At 33.0% G+C, this 13,804-nt stretch overlaps 1 long non-coding RNA gene across 4 annotated transcripts; it reads right to left on the bottom strand.

Moving 5' to 3' along the window:
* Positions 1 to 1,785: 1,785 nt before the first annotated feature.
* Positions 1,786 to 3,559, bottom strand: LOC101249880 (uncharacterized). Of its 4 annotated transcripts, none has more exons than XR_738412.4 (4): positions 3,016 to 3,559; positions 2,702 to 2,857; positions 2,211 to 2,432; positions 1,786 to 2,111 (listed from the first exon to the last, which is right to left on the bottom strand). It is a non-coding gene; the product is annotated as an uncharacterized lncRNA (long non-coding RNA). The 4 variants fall into 4 exon arrangements; XR_002026196.3 differs by having other exon boundaries at positions 2,211 to 2,411; XR_002026198.3 differs by having other exon boundaries at positions 2,211 to 2,368.
* Between the last annotated feature and the right edge of the window lie 10,245 nt (positions 3,560 to 13,804).

Genomic DNA, 13,804 nt, shown 5'->3' with positions numbered 1-13,804 from the left:
CCAATATAAGTTATTGGCCTTTTTGGATTATTCGCATTCACCACTACTCGACCACCTTTATATTTGTTCATGTTAATGAACTTTTTCTCATCACTGGTCATGTGATTGGAACATCTTGAATCAGCAATCCAATCATGTTCATAATCAATCAATTTCTCACTTACATTTGCAAGTGAAATTTCCTCTTCTTTGTTAGAGTGACAAGTGACAAGTAACAAACTCCTCTTGTTGATTAGTTTCTTCAACAGTATAAGGGGTCTCGCAATCCCAAGCTTCTTCTTCATCTTTCTTGCTTTGAGTAGAAGTAGCTACATTACCTTTGACTTTCTTGTGCCAGCAGTCTCTGGCATAATGTCCTTTCTTTACACAATTGTAGCACTTCTCCATTTTCCGGTTGTTAAAGCATTTTGCCTGCTTGTTTTGTCGTTGATTTATTTGTGTTGATTCTTTTGGTCTCCCCCGAGCTTCTCTTCGCTTCTCTTTTTTAGTATTCTTTTCTTTTGGTGAAGAGCGCTTTATCTTCATTTTTTATTGTAAGGCTTGATAATGGCTTCTCCAAATCTTCTTCATTTATCAACAAATTTTTCAACTCTAAAAAGTGATTATGTGTCCCACCCCAGTGTGGCCATAATTATGCTTTTGTACTCCGACCTTAGACCATGAACAATGATTCTCTCATTATTGTCTCCATGATAGCATTTTTCAGGATCTAATTTTGATATTTCATTAGATAACAATTTTACCTTTGAGAAGTATTGACTGATCGTCATATTATGTTGAAAGATTGATAAAAGCTCATTTTCAAGCCTTTGTAATCTCACATCATTCTTCTTTGTAAAAGTTGTTGCCAAGGTGTCCCAAGCTTCTTTGGTATCTTGACATTCTTAATTTGTTGTAGAAACTCATCCTCGATTGTTACAGTAAGAACAAACATGGTCTTTCCAGTTTTGACCTTCCACCTTTTGCTGCTTCACATCTGTTGGTGGTGTGGTATCTGATCCACTGATGATATCCCATAATTCCTTCCCAAGAAAGTAATATTGCATTCCCGTGCTCCATGGTTCGTAGTGATTTTCGTTGAGTTTCTCAATGCTATTGAGAGTTCTTGAGCAATTGATAAGTGTCTTGCAACTTGTAGCCTTCGAAAGTAGCTTGTAGGATCTCCTTTCCTTTGAGTTGCTACCTTTCTTTTTTCACTAGACTCTGATATCACTTGTTAAATATATTTTTTCTCTAATGTTTAACAATAGACTATATTTTGTTTACGGATCGAATGTTATATACTTAGTTAGAGTCAATCTTCAGAAGGCTTAGGTCTCTATCCATTGTACTAGAAAAGAAAAAGTATGTAGGTAACACATTATAGAAAAAATCAGTCTTAGGCCTTGGGACTATCCATGGTAGGTAACACATTATACGAGTGAAGTATCTTTGATCATAAGTATCATCTCCTCTTTGTCTGTTACTGGATAGTAGCCCATTTTGAAGAACAAACTTCTCGCAAGTCAACTTGCCTTGAGGATTTTCAACACAAGAAATTTGTAGTCTGGTTTTTTGATCATCTCCTCACATAATTTCAGCAGCACGATTGCAACCTTTTGCCTCCGAAAATTATTTAACACTACAATCTGAGAGATAGATATAGTTGGTAACTCCTTGCAAATAGGGTAGTAATTCTTTATTTTCACTCTTCGTAATAAGATGTCAATCCAAAACACACACACATATATATATATACGGGCCTAACATTTTAGGCTTCAAAATTGGACGCATTACAATACACAATTATAAACATTTGCAACTATGTTGAATAATATTTAAGTTCACATCAGCAACTATGTTGAATAATATTTAAGTTCACATCAAAGCACACCTTCATCTAGCCCATGTAGGTATTTAAATAACACCATTAACGTCTAACAAAGTTGTTTATCTAATCCTCGTACCTCAAACTCAGGTAATCCATGAATTGAACTACTACTTTGATCACTTATGCCCACCAACTCATCTTCTTTTGACCAATTTCATCCATCAGAGGTTTTTCTAGTGTCTCGTTGGTTTGAAAGTTATAGAGCTTCAAGCTTTGTTTTGGTTTTCACCTTCAAAATTTCCTGCAGAAATTAAAGAATATCATAAAGACATGAGAAATTGGGTTAGGAATTTCAACAAAGAGAACATATTAAGATAAGTGTTAAGAGTTCACTTGTTACCTCACAATGTGCGATATCAACATATAGATAAAGCAAGCAGTACCTCTGTTGAAAGGCCTCACCTATTTATTATATTGAGCTCCAACGTATTGGAAGTCCTCGCCCATTTATTATACTAAGCTCCAAAGAATTCTAAGTGCAATTGGAGAATAATCAAGCTTCAACATCAATGGCGTACAATCCATAAGATAATTTGTAATTCTGTTTGAGTAGAAACAATGTCTAACAGTAGAAACATCGTATTAAAAAAGGTAAACTTACAAAGAACATATCTAGCCTGATAAGACAGATAAAGGACATGCATATGAATAAGCTCTTATAAGGAAGAAAAATAAAGCAGCAAGAATAAAGATAGATGGGACAAATTACACCTCAAACTCTTATTTTGAGAAAAATTAAGTAAAAACCTGTATTTAAAAACAACTAATCAGACTTAGCTATGTGGAAAATGGAAATATGGAAAGAGAAAAAAAATAAAGAATTTCACCTACCTGTTGAGAATTCTTGAAGACATACGTGCTTGATGACTTACGCCAATGACAGACCTTCTATAACTTAATAGTCGTATTCACTTCTTCAAACCTTATACCCTTCTTCTATATATTTTGGCTTCTTCCAAGTATTTCTTCTGGGTCTTCAAGTGCGCTCTGAGTCAACGGCAAACCAAAACGACTGATCATTAAACACCAGTAACAAACCAAAGAAGAAAAGAAAACATTTGAGCGAGGAAGAACAAGAAGTAACATTAGACTTCGGATTGCAAACAAAACGCCGCTAAAACGAGTTAAGGTCAAAAGGAAATTACCTTTTCCAGGGTAGCACACCGAGAACAACGAGCTACAGAGGACTTCACCACCAACTTCGGAAAAAACTTTGAGGAATTCGGATTCCGAGCAGCCCGAAACAATGAAAGAAAGTATATATTTAATATGTATGTCTTTTATGAGTGTTGTAGGTTAGTGATTCTTTTCCTCTCTAAATTCTTTCCATTTTATTTTTTTTGTGTGTGTGTTTCTCTCTTAAGCTAGCCTCATTTTTTCCCCCAACCTTAAACAATGAAGAAAAAGGGTATTTATAGGGTAAGAACTAGGTTAAAAATGGGGGGAAATCGGATGAGGAAAGGGGATAAAATTCAAATTCGAATAGGTCGGCCAGCTGAAATGTACCAATTCTCAACGGAAACTTGATTTGAGCCGTTCGATTCCTTGGTGAAGGACGAAGAGCGCCTTAGATTGTGATACCTAGACTATTCCCGTATGGAGAGGATAAGGGAGAAAGGAAGAAGACGACACAATGAGAGTGAGCTCGGGTCGCTGGATTTGCTGCTGGACTTTTCTGGGATTGTTCTTTGCTGGAAGAAGAAGATCAGCATGGGGGGTCGGGTCGTTTGGAATTGTTGTGGGCCGGGTTATTTGGGTTGAAATTGGTGTGCTGGGCTTTTGTTGTATTGTATTTGATGGCATGTGTTTTGAATGGGCTGAAGGAACTGCTGGAAATTGAGAAAAAGGGCCCAAGATTTAATTTGCTAATGGGTTTAAGGATTTCATTAATAACTAAATAATACGAATTAATATAAATTAATTAATGAGCTTCTTAATCTTATAAAGTAAAATAATTATTTCAATTATAAACTAATTAGACTAATAATATAAATTATTATTGAAACCACACTAGTTGCCCAAATATTTTACTATATTAATTTTTTTTTGAAATGATTTTTGAATAATCATAAAATATACTATATATATATATATATATATATATATATATATATATAATGACAAAATATTTAAAATAACGTGCAATTCTTAAATTTTATAAAATTAATTATTTTAAATCTTTTGAAATCGAAGAAGCTCAAATTGATTAATTTATATGGTGGAGGTCCAAAATTGGGTGTCAACATATATATATATCAAACCTCAAAAAATGATTCACTGAAATAAAAAAGCAACAAATTCAATGTGACGATTCAAAAAATGGACGTGATGACACTCGTCTTATCCCACCAAGACAAATTAGCCTAAAACTCGACCATTATAATAAAATGCGAAAAATTCATAATTTACTCAAAAATACCCCCAAAATCTGGTTGTCACATGTACATTCCTCTAAAAGTATTTCAATTGATTCAACGAATCGCATGTCTCAAATGAACTTATTTCTAGAATAGAACAAGGTCATAACTAAGGAGAAAGAAAGTCCGCTGAGACGAAAAACAACTACCTCACAAATCTCCAAGAAGCCTCAGACAAGGAGAAGTGAAATATCACAAAGTCCGGGCTAGTAACATACAAAAAAATTGTAGTAGCAAGGGGTGAGTACCAAACCACACGGTACCCAGCAAGTAAACTTCTAAACACATGATAATGGGATAAAATACGAGTACTCCTTACACACCAACGAAACATCCACAACTACAACTTGCATAAAATTAGCCCAACCTAACAGTTAACAATTTTCATAGCACCCAGCTCATTAAAATCATTTTAATAAATCAATTCATCCTCAACTACAAACTCAATATTCAACAATCACAACTTTCACAAAAAGACACTCACAATATCAACAACACATAAGATCAAGTTTGTCAAATAGAGGTAATCAAATATCAAGTACTTCCCAACCATTAATAAAACACATAATCATCAAAAATAAAGAATGTCATGGGATGCAATGCAATATGACACCATGAAGTGATATGCCTCAGGATATCAATTTCTCTCTCAACCGTATATACATGATACTTCTCGGAAATACATCGAGAGTTCATAACCCATGGGGACTCATGAGGTTCATATACCGACCAAAACGATCTCCACGTTGCGGACGATTTCAACGCACTATCATAAATCAAACAAAATCTCGCACGGACGGTCTCCACATGCCCAAATCATAATCATAACTTTTCTATGGCACGGACAATCTCCACGTGCCCAAATAATCATAACTCGATCTCAACACGGACGATCTCCACGTGTTAGAACTTTACTCATACCCAGTCTCATGTCAATGCATGTGCACAATATGATATCAAATAAAGGAGATGATGCAACATCTCAATAAAGCAAATGTCGCTATGACACATAATCTTCTCAATTATCACAATTATACGGGTTCAGTAAAGAACACAATCACACATAATAAATCAAATCCATAATATATTAGCTAATTCTCATATGTTTTGGCATTCTCGAGTTACAGTCCACATTCTATAGTAATAAACCTTTCCATTATAACTACAGGTACTCGTACCATTCTCAACACATCACATACAAACAACTAATCACATTATTTTTTATTACCATTTTTATCATAAAAATTAATCAAGGTGGACAAGTCAACCCCTCCAAATCTCATTACTCCCAAACACATACCACAAGGAAATACACGCATTCCATACACTTAGCAAGAGTTTAAAAATTCACTTGTCTTGTCGAACAATCACTCTAGGACTTGAGTCTTCCCCTTTCATAAAGCTCCCAAATCAATGTAATCTATTCAAATACATATTCACAATAAGATTATGAAACTAACATCACCCTTACTATGTATTTAGCCTTGACTTAACAATTCACTAACATTTATAATCAACTATTCAACTTCGTAAATCTTAACCTGAACTAACATTTAAACTATCATATTTTCTAAGTTTCAAGTGTAGGGTTAAGTCATAATTTATCCAAACACTATAACCCTAATAATTTTCATATAGTATAATACATCTGATATTTAATTATATATCACAATATATCAAAACTTGAATGATGATAATAATAATAATAATAATAATAATAATAATAATAATAATAATAATAATATAATCCTAAGAAAATTCAAAATCAAAATCAAATTAGGTGATATTGCCTAAACCTCCGAAAACATAAGTAACCCATAAATCTTCTTGTACGAATAATATCTGCTGATTAATAACTTACCCTCCAAATTCTTACCTCCTCTAATAAGTACCTCATTATTAACCCATCCCATCATGTGCACTCATCAATAGCTACTGATAATTTAACTAAAAATTGATCTGTCAAGATTGTGGTTATAACATCTCTTGAGAATATTACCCGAATTCAACTTCTTTTCACAATTGCCAATTCCATTATAATAACAAAAATAACATGACTTCCACTCCATATGGAAAATTTCATATATTAAATTGTTATTAATGCTAATATGCTACCCTGATTTAGCCGCCACCATTCTGAAAGATGTGCCCGACTTTCAAGCGGTCATTTTTTTTTATTATTATGACCAAAATATGATAAAATCCTTTTAATTTAATTTAGCACCCGGGTCAAGTTAGATAGTCTATTAATTATAGAGTCGGCCCATTAACCCAACTAAATAAATAAATTATATAATAAATTTTGGTCAATTAAATAAGGGATAATTGTATATGATAACAAACTAATAACCTAAAATAAATGGAGTAGCTAGGATTTGATTTAATTGTACTCCATAGCAAACGTTTGCAAAAAATTGCTAGGCGCCTCTCTCCCAAATATCTCGCTCGCCACTCTCCTCCAATCTCTCGCTCGCTTCCTCACTTTTTATACAAACACAAGTGTATATAAATTATTTCTAATTGTACAAAGCAGAGAAAATTATATAAATACATATATTTTTATTTCCCTCTCTCCTCTCTTCCAGATCTCGCTCGCCACTCTCCCAAATCTCGCTCGCCACCCTCGCCTTTTTCACTTATACAAACAGAAGCGAAATGTATAATTGCGTTTCTGTTTGTATAAAGCGTGAGAAAATTGTATATACACATGCAAGTACATATATTTTCGTCCTATACACTTATAATTATACAATAAAAATACTCCCCTGGCCAGTTTTTTTTGTCTTTCTCTCTTTCTCATTTTATACAATTTTCAAATTGTATCTAATTTCTCTCTTTCTCGTTTTATATAATTCGATTCAATTGTATATTCCTTGTCAAGTCTCTTTTGTCTTTCTCTCTTTCTCATTTTATAGAAATTCAAATTCTATATAATCGTTCTATACACTTATAATAATACAATTCGTTTTATACACTTTGTTTTTATACAGTTCTCTGCCCAAGTGTCTCTCTTTCTTGTTTTATACACTTCGTTTTATACAATTTGCTTCAACTATATATGTATAGCGAATTATACAGTTTCTATGTTTGCTATGGAGCGCAAATATGCAAACTTTGCTATAGCATACAAATATGAATTTTTTATTTGCTATATGTGAAAAATGCCCTTTAAATAATTGTAGTTATTGAATAGTTTAAAATTTTTCAAATCAACTTTCTCGACTAATCAAAAATGATTCGAGACAACTATCGGGAAGGGTAAAATGGTGATTTATGTGATAGTTTCTAAGATTAATTTTCTGGGTTATTAAATATTCACCACTAAAAATCATGTTCGTCCTCAAACATAAGGAAGAAGAAAAAGAATATTCAACGTAACCAAAAGCTTGAGTTATGACCTACTAGATTGTGTTTATCTCTCCAAGTGAGCTCGTCCTTAAGATCAATATCCCATCGAGATCAGTTACTAAGAATTGAACTTTAAAATCAAATTTTGGCAGATCTACATATCAGGAGTGGTTACCAAGTCACAAACTAACCCGCTAATCCAATATGAACTGAAATTCTTTAGAGCACAACACAACCATTAAGATGAATCTTTTCTCACATAACAAAGATACGTTCTGAATTAATACCGGCTACAATGAGAATTTAACCTGAACCAACCACCACATACTCTTATTGCACCAACTATCATAGATCTTATCAAGATTAGCTCTTCACAACATAATCATTCCACAAGCTTAAACTATAAAAATATGATTTTTAGACATCGGTTACCATCAAGGGAGAATCAAACTTATCTTCTCTAAAGAAGAACAAGATCAAGTAAGCACCCAACAAGTGATACACTCTATGATGCAAAACTTTTAACAACATTGTCAAATAACTGTAACTCTTCATGAAAGTTTTCTATAAGTTCTCATACGCAATAGCGTGCATGTATAATCAATAGTATACTTCTACTTTCCCAAACAACACCATATATGTCATAACTGAAATGACCAAGTTAGCCCAAGGATGCCACTCTACCATGAGGACAATCACAGAATCGGTACACCCGATCCACCACTAGAAATTCACCCATAGATATGAAAACACGTGTGGATATAGGTATTGATTCTCACTCCAAACCATATCCAAAATGAAGCAGATGGTTTCATAGGAATTTACAAAATCAAAATCAAATAGCACTAGATACTCCTTCCATAGGATCAATATAAATAAAATTTCATTCATCTGATTCCATCTCTCAATTTTCAGCCACCCACAATCAACCAGTTTGATCCTATTATAATTGCTCACATACTTGTTTTATCAAACCCCACATACTCTTCACATCATTCACTAAAGCTCATAACTCTAAATATTAACAACCATCACAATCACTACGACCATTCAACTTACTCTGAAACTATCAGTAGTATCAAAGTCTTCTTAACAAACCATTCTTGCATCCAACATTTCAGAACTTTGACTTCCTCTTTTCTCATGATAGATATGGGTCCCATTCAAGGTTGATCTAATTTAATTTTTTTTTTGTACATTTTTATCGTGATAAAGCAATTGAATTTTCCAAAATCAACTCCACACAGTCTCACATACCAACTTTTAACCACTCACACCCTCATATATATCATGCTTAAACTTAGAAAAATGCTTGGGTTCCTCAATAAGTCTATATAGTATGATCACATAACCTCTATTTACTCTGAAGTGTTTAAGTATTTTGTCACAACAGTCAGTGTAGTTCCATCAACAAACTAATTTTAATCCCTCAAACTTCTGAATAACCAAGTAGAATTGTAGGTTCATATCATAGTGCATCCATAATTCATATACCATAATTTGAACAATATAACTCGATATGACTACATAGAATCTTCCACACATTATTACTTGTAATCCAAACCAAGAATCAATATTTTTAAAAAATAAATGATAAAATCTTAGTAAGTTTATACCGAATCAATTCACATCCATAGTCATATCTAAAATCAAAGACAATAAACAATACAACCTTCAAATACAATCCAATCTAAGATTTATACGAAAGGTCTTATTCCCCCACTCTTCTCAAATTCTTCTCGTGATACAAATTTTAAATATCTCGAATTCTTCAATACACCATACCTTTTTTCTCTTCATTGACTTTCTTACCCATCTTATCATTTGATCAACAACTCATGATATTTTACCTTATACTTTAAACAAAAACTTTAAGAGAAATACTTTCTTAGGTCCTTTTACAATCAAAAGTAACAAACTCTACAACTCAAATCCTGCATAGGTTCTTTCAAATGCTCAATACCCCATATGATCGATCAATTCTTATCTTACGAAGTCTTACCTTGACAAAACATATCACCACGATCGTCGACTTGCAATGAAAAACTTGAATTCTTATTCCAACTATATAACTCAATCCCTTTATCTATCGACATTAACTTATAATTTGAATATTTTTAGGAATTAATTTGTTTTAGTTTGTCGTTGATCGCCTCTCCCTCGACCCTATCATATTTTTTGCTTAAAATTGAACCATACTCATTATAAAACTCAAAATCATAAAAAAACTTATCATCACACTAAAGTCAAATGTCTTTAGACTTCTTTCTTAAATTTGATATAGTATTTAACCAATATGATGAACCTATGACACTATTATCATAAGTAGAGCAAAATAGATGAAAACAACGTGTCTCATAACCCAATTATCAACCTCTCTGATAATACCTCCTTAGCCCTTGCAATCAGAATAAAATACTTTTGTTCTCACCTTTTTCTGAAGGCTAAATTACATCCTACTAATTCTTTGTATTTATGACTTTAATTTCTTTCAATTCTGTTCAAGCGGTGTCTCAACAACACCGATACTTTTCATGCCATCAAGCTACTCACCAAATAGTATCAAACTACAACCTTAAATACTCACAAGTCATAATTACAATACAAAATCCATTTAACCAGCAATCTTTATCATATAATTGCATTTCAATCATAATTCATTACGAACTCTTATTACCATCATGCTCAGTTAGACCTTTTTATCACCACAAAGTCAATCTTGTCATCGATGACACCTCAAACTCATCCATACCAATTAAATTTTAAGGACTCACTCAATTTTATATGAACTTCTTTACTAAAATCTTCAATTTCATTCACATGAGTATACTTCTAAGACTCCCTTTACCCATAAGTTTGTCCTGGTATCTATCCTTTCCTTTGGATATTAAGATGAAATCGTTGATCCTCACTTAGAACTTTCGGGATACACTTCTCACCTTAACATATTAATATCGTATCAACGGTCCACAAATAAAATATTTCTTATACACACTATTTAACCCCAAACATCTGTAGTAACAACCTATTTGGTTTCTTAAATATGAATACAACATTGAATTTCATAATAAGAGCATGTGATACGACTTATAACTCTTTAAGTAGTTAGTATATACACTTAACAATCAATATATCCCTTTTCATATACCACTAGTACCATATCGTGGAAGTCCGTAACATCCACCACTAGAACACATCATACCTACCGAGAATATCATATTTAAATAGATCATACATTTCCATCCATCAAATAACTATAAAATATTACGAAACTAGTTACATATCTAACCCAAGCTATATATATTCTTTCGTAGGTCAGGTCAATATCAAAAGTAACACCTTACATAACTCTAACCAAGTAAGCATCGATACTATTGTAGAAATTTTAACCTTAATTGGTGCATCATTATTTACAATGCAACCCATTAATGTTACGACATTATATCATCTGTATTTTCCAAGGTTACACTCTTCATTATCTAGCCATAATTTTAATCATTTCACTTTCAATTGTAAAACTACTCCAAATATTGCCTATACAACAGAAATACTAATCCCACTACTAGATGACTAGCAAAAAAAATAGTATAAGACGTTAATGAAGTCCTTTAATCCATTATTAAATATAATCGTTTATTTATCCTCAAAGTCAATCATCAAATCATAACCTCACGCAATTACTTCGAATCATTGAACATTCCAAATCTGATCACACGACACCTTCAGAAGTATATCACTTTTAACCTTGGTACCATCTCTAAAATCCAATAACACCAACTACTGACATGAGGAACTATGCACGAGTCAACACATAAGTGAGAGAGAATGGAGTAAAGCGATAAAAATCAGAACGGACCAAGTACATGCGATAAAGATTCAAGAAGAGAAGCTTTTTCCTAAAAGTCACTATACTCTCTCGAAGCTAAGTACAGACGTCTCCGTATTGATCCTCAAGACTCTACTTAGACTCGACTTGTGCACACGTGAGACCTATGAACCTGTGCTTTGATACCATTTTGTCACGACCCAAAAAATGGACGTGATGGCACTCGTCTTATCCCACCAAGACAAATTAGCCTAAAACTCGACCACTACAATAAAATGCGGAAATTTCATAATTTACTCAAAATACCCCCAAAATCTGGTTGTCACGTGTATAATCCTCTAAAGTATTACAATTAATTCAAAGAATCGCTAATCTCAAATGAACTTATTTCTAGAATAGAACAAGGTCATAACTAAGGAGAAAGAAAGTCCGCTGAGACGAAAAACAACTACCTCACAAATCTCCAAGAAGCCTCAAACAAGGAGAAGAGAAATATTACAAAGTCCGGGCTAGTAACCTACAAAAAAATTGTAGTAGCAAGAGATGAGTATCAAACCACACGGTACCCAGCAAGTAAACTTCTAAACACATGATAAGGGGATAAATTACGAGTACTCCTTACACACCAACCGAACCTCCACAACTACAACCTGCATAAAATTAGCCCAACCTAACAGTTCACAACTTTCACAGCACCCAACTCATCAAAATCATTTTAACAAATTAATTCATCCTCAACTACAAACTCAATATTCAACAATCACAACTTTCACAAAAATACACTCACAATATCAGCAACACACAATATCAAGTTCGTCAAATAGAGGAAATCAAATATCAAGTACTTTCCAACCACTAACAAAACACATAATCTTCAAGAATGAAGAATGTCACGGGATGCAATGCAACATGACACCATGAAGTGATATGCCTCAGAATACCAATTTCTCTCTCAACCGTATATAATGATACTCTTCGAAAATACATCGAGTGTTCATGACCCATGGGGGACTCGCGACGTCAATATACCGACACGGACGATCTCCACGTGTCTGTTTAGACGATTTCAATGCACTATCATAAATCAAACAAAATCTCGCACGGATGATCTTCACGTGCCAAATCATAATCATAACTTTTCTATGGCACGGACGATGTCCACGTGCCCAAATAATCATAACTCGATCTCAACACGGACGATCTCCACGTGTTAGACCTTTACTCATACGCAGTCTCATGTCAACGCATGTGCATTATATGATATCAAATAAAGAAGATGATGCAACATCTCAATAAAGCAAATGTCACTATGCCATATAATCACCTCAATTATCATAATTATACGGGTTCAGTAAAGAATACAATCACACATAATAAATCAAATCCATAAGAGATTAGTCAATTACCACATGTTTTGGCATTCCCGAGTTACAATCCACATTCTATAGTAATAGTCCTCCCCATTATAACACCGGTACTCGAACCATTCTCACACATCATATACAAATAATTAATCACATTGTCTTTTATTACCCATTTTTATCATTAAAATTAATCAAGGTGGACAAGTCAACCCCTCCAAATCCCATTACTCCCAAACATATACCACAAGGAAATACACGCATTCCATACGCTTAGCAAGAGTTTAGAAATCTCTTGCCTTAAATAGTCGAACAATCACTCTGGGACTTAAGCCTTCCCATTTCATAAAGCTCCCAAATCAGTGTAATCTATTCAAGTACATATTCACAATAAGATTACGAAACTAACATCACCTACGTTACTATGCATTTAGCCTTGACTTAACAATTCACTAACATTTATAATCAACTATTAAACTTCATAAATCTTGACCCGAACTATCATTTCAACTATCATATTTTCTATAACCCTAATAATTTTCATGTAGTATAATACACCTAATATTTAATTATATATCACAATATTTCAAAACTTGAATAAATAATCCTAAAAAAATTCAAAAGAAAAATCAAATTAGGTGATATTGCTTAAACCACCGAAAACACAAAATTAATACATAAATCTTCTTGTACGAATAATATCTGCTAATTGATAACTTATCCTCCAAATTCTTACCTCCTTTAATAATTACCTCATTATTAACCCATTATCCCATCATGTGCACTCATCAATAGCTATTAATAATTTAACTAAAAATTGGTCTATCCAGATTGTGGTTATAACATCTCTTAAGAATATTACACGAATTCAACTTCTTTTCACAATTGCCAATTCCATTATAAGAACAAAATAACATGACTTTCACTCCATATGCAAAATTTCATATATTAAATTGTTATTAATGCTCTATATATCAAATCT

This window comes from Solanum lycopersicum, chromosome 11 (assembly GCF_036512215.1).
Source record: "Solanum lycopersicum chromosome 11, SLM_r2.1".
Classification (NCBI taxonomy): Eukaryota; Viridiplantae; Streptophyta; class Magnoliopsida; order Solanales; family Solanaceae; genus Solanum; species Solanum lycopersicum.
Note: the sequence above shows the minus strand (reverse complement) of the source record. Positions and strands in the feature narration are given on the sequence as shown.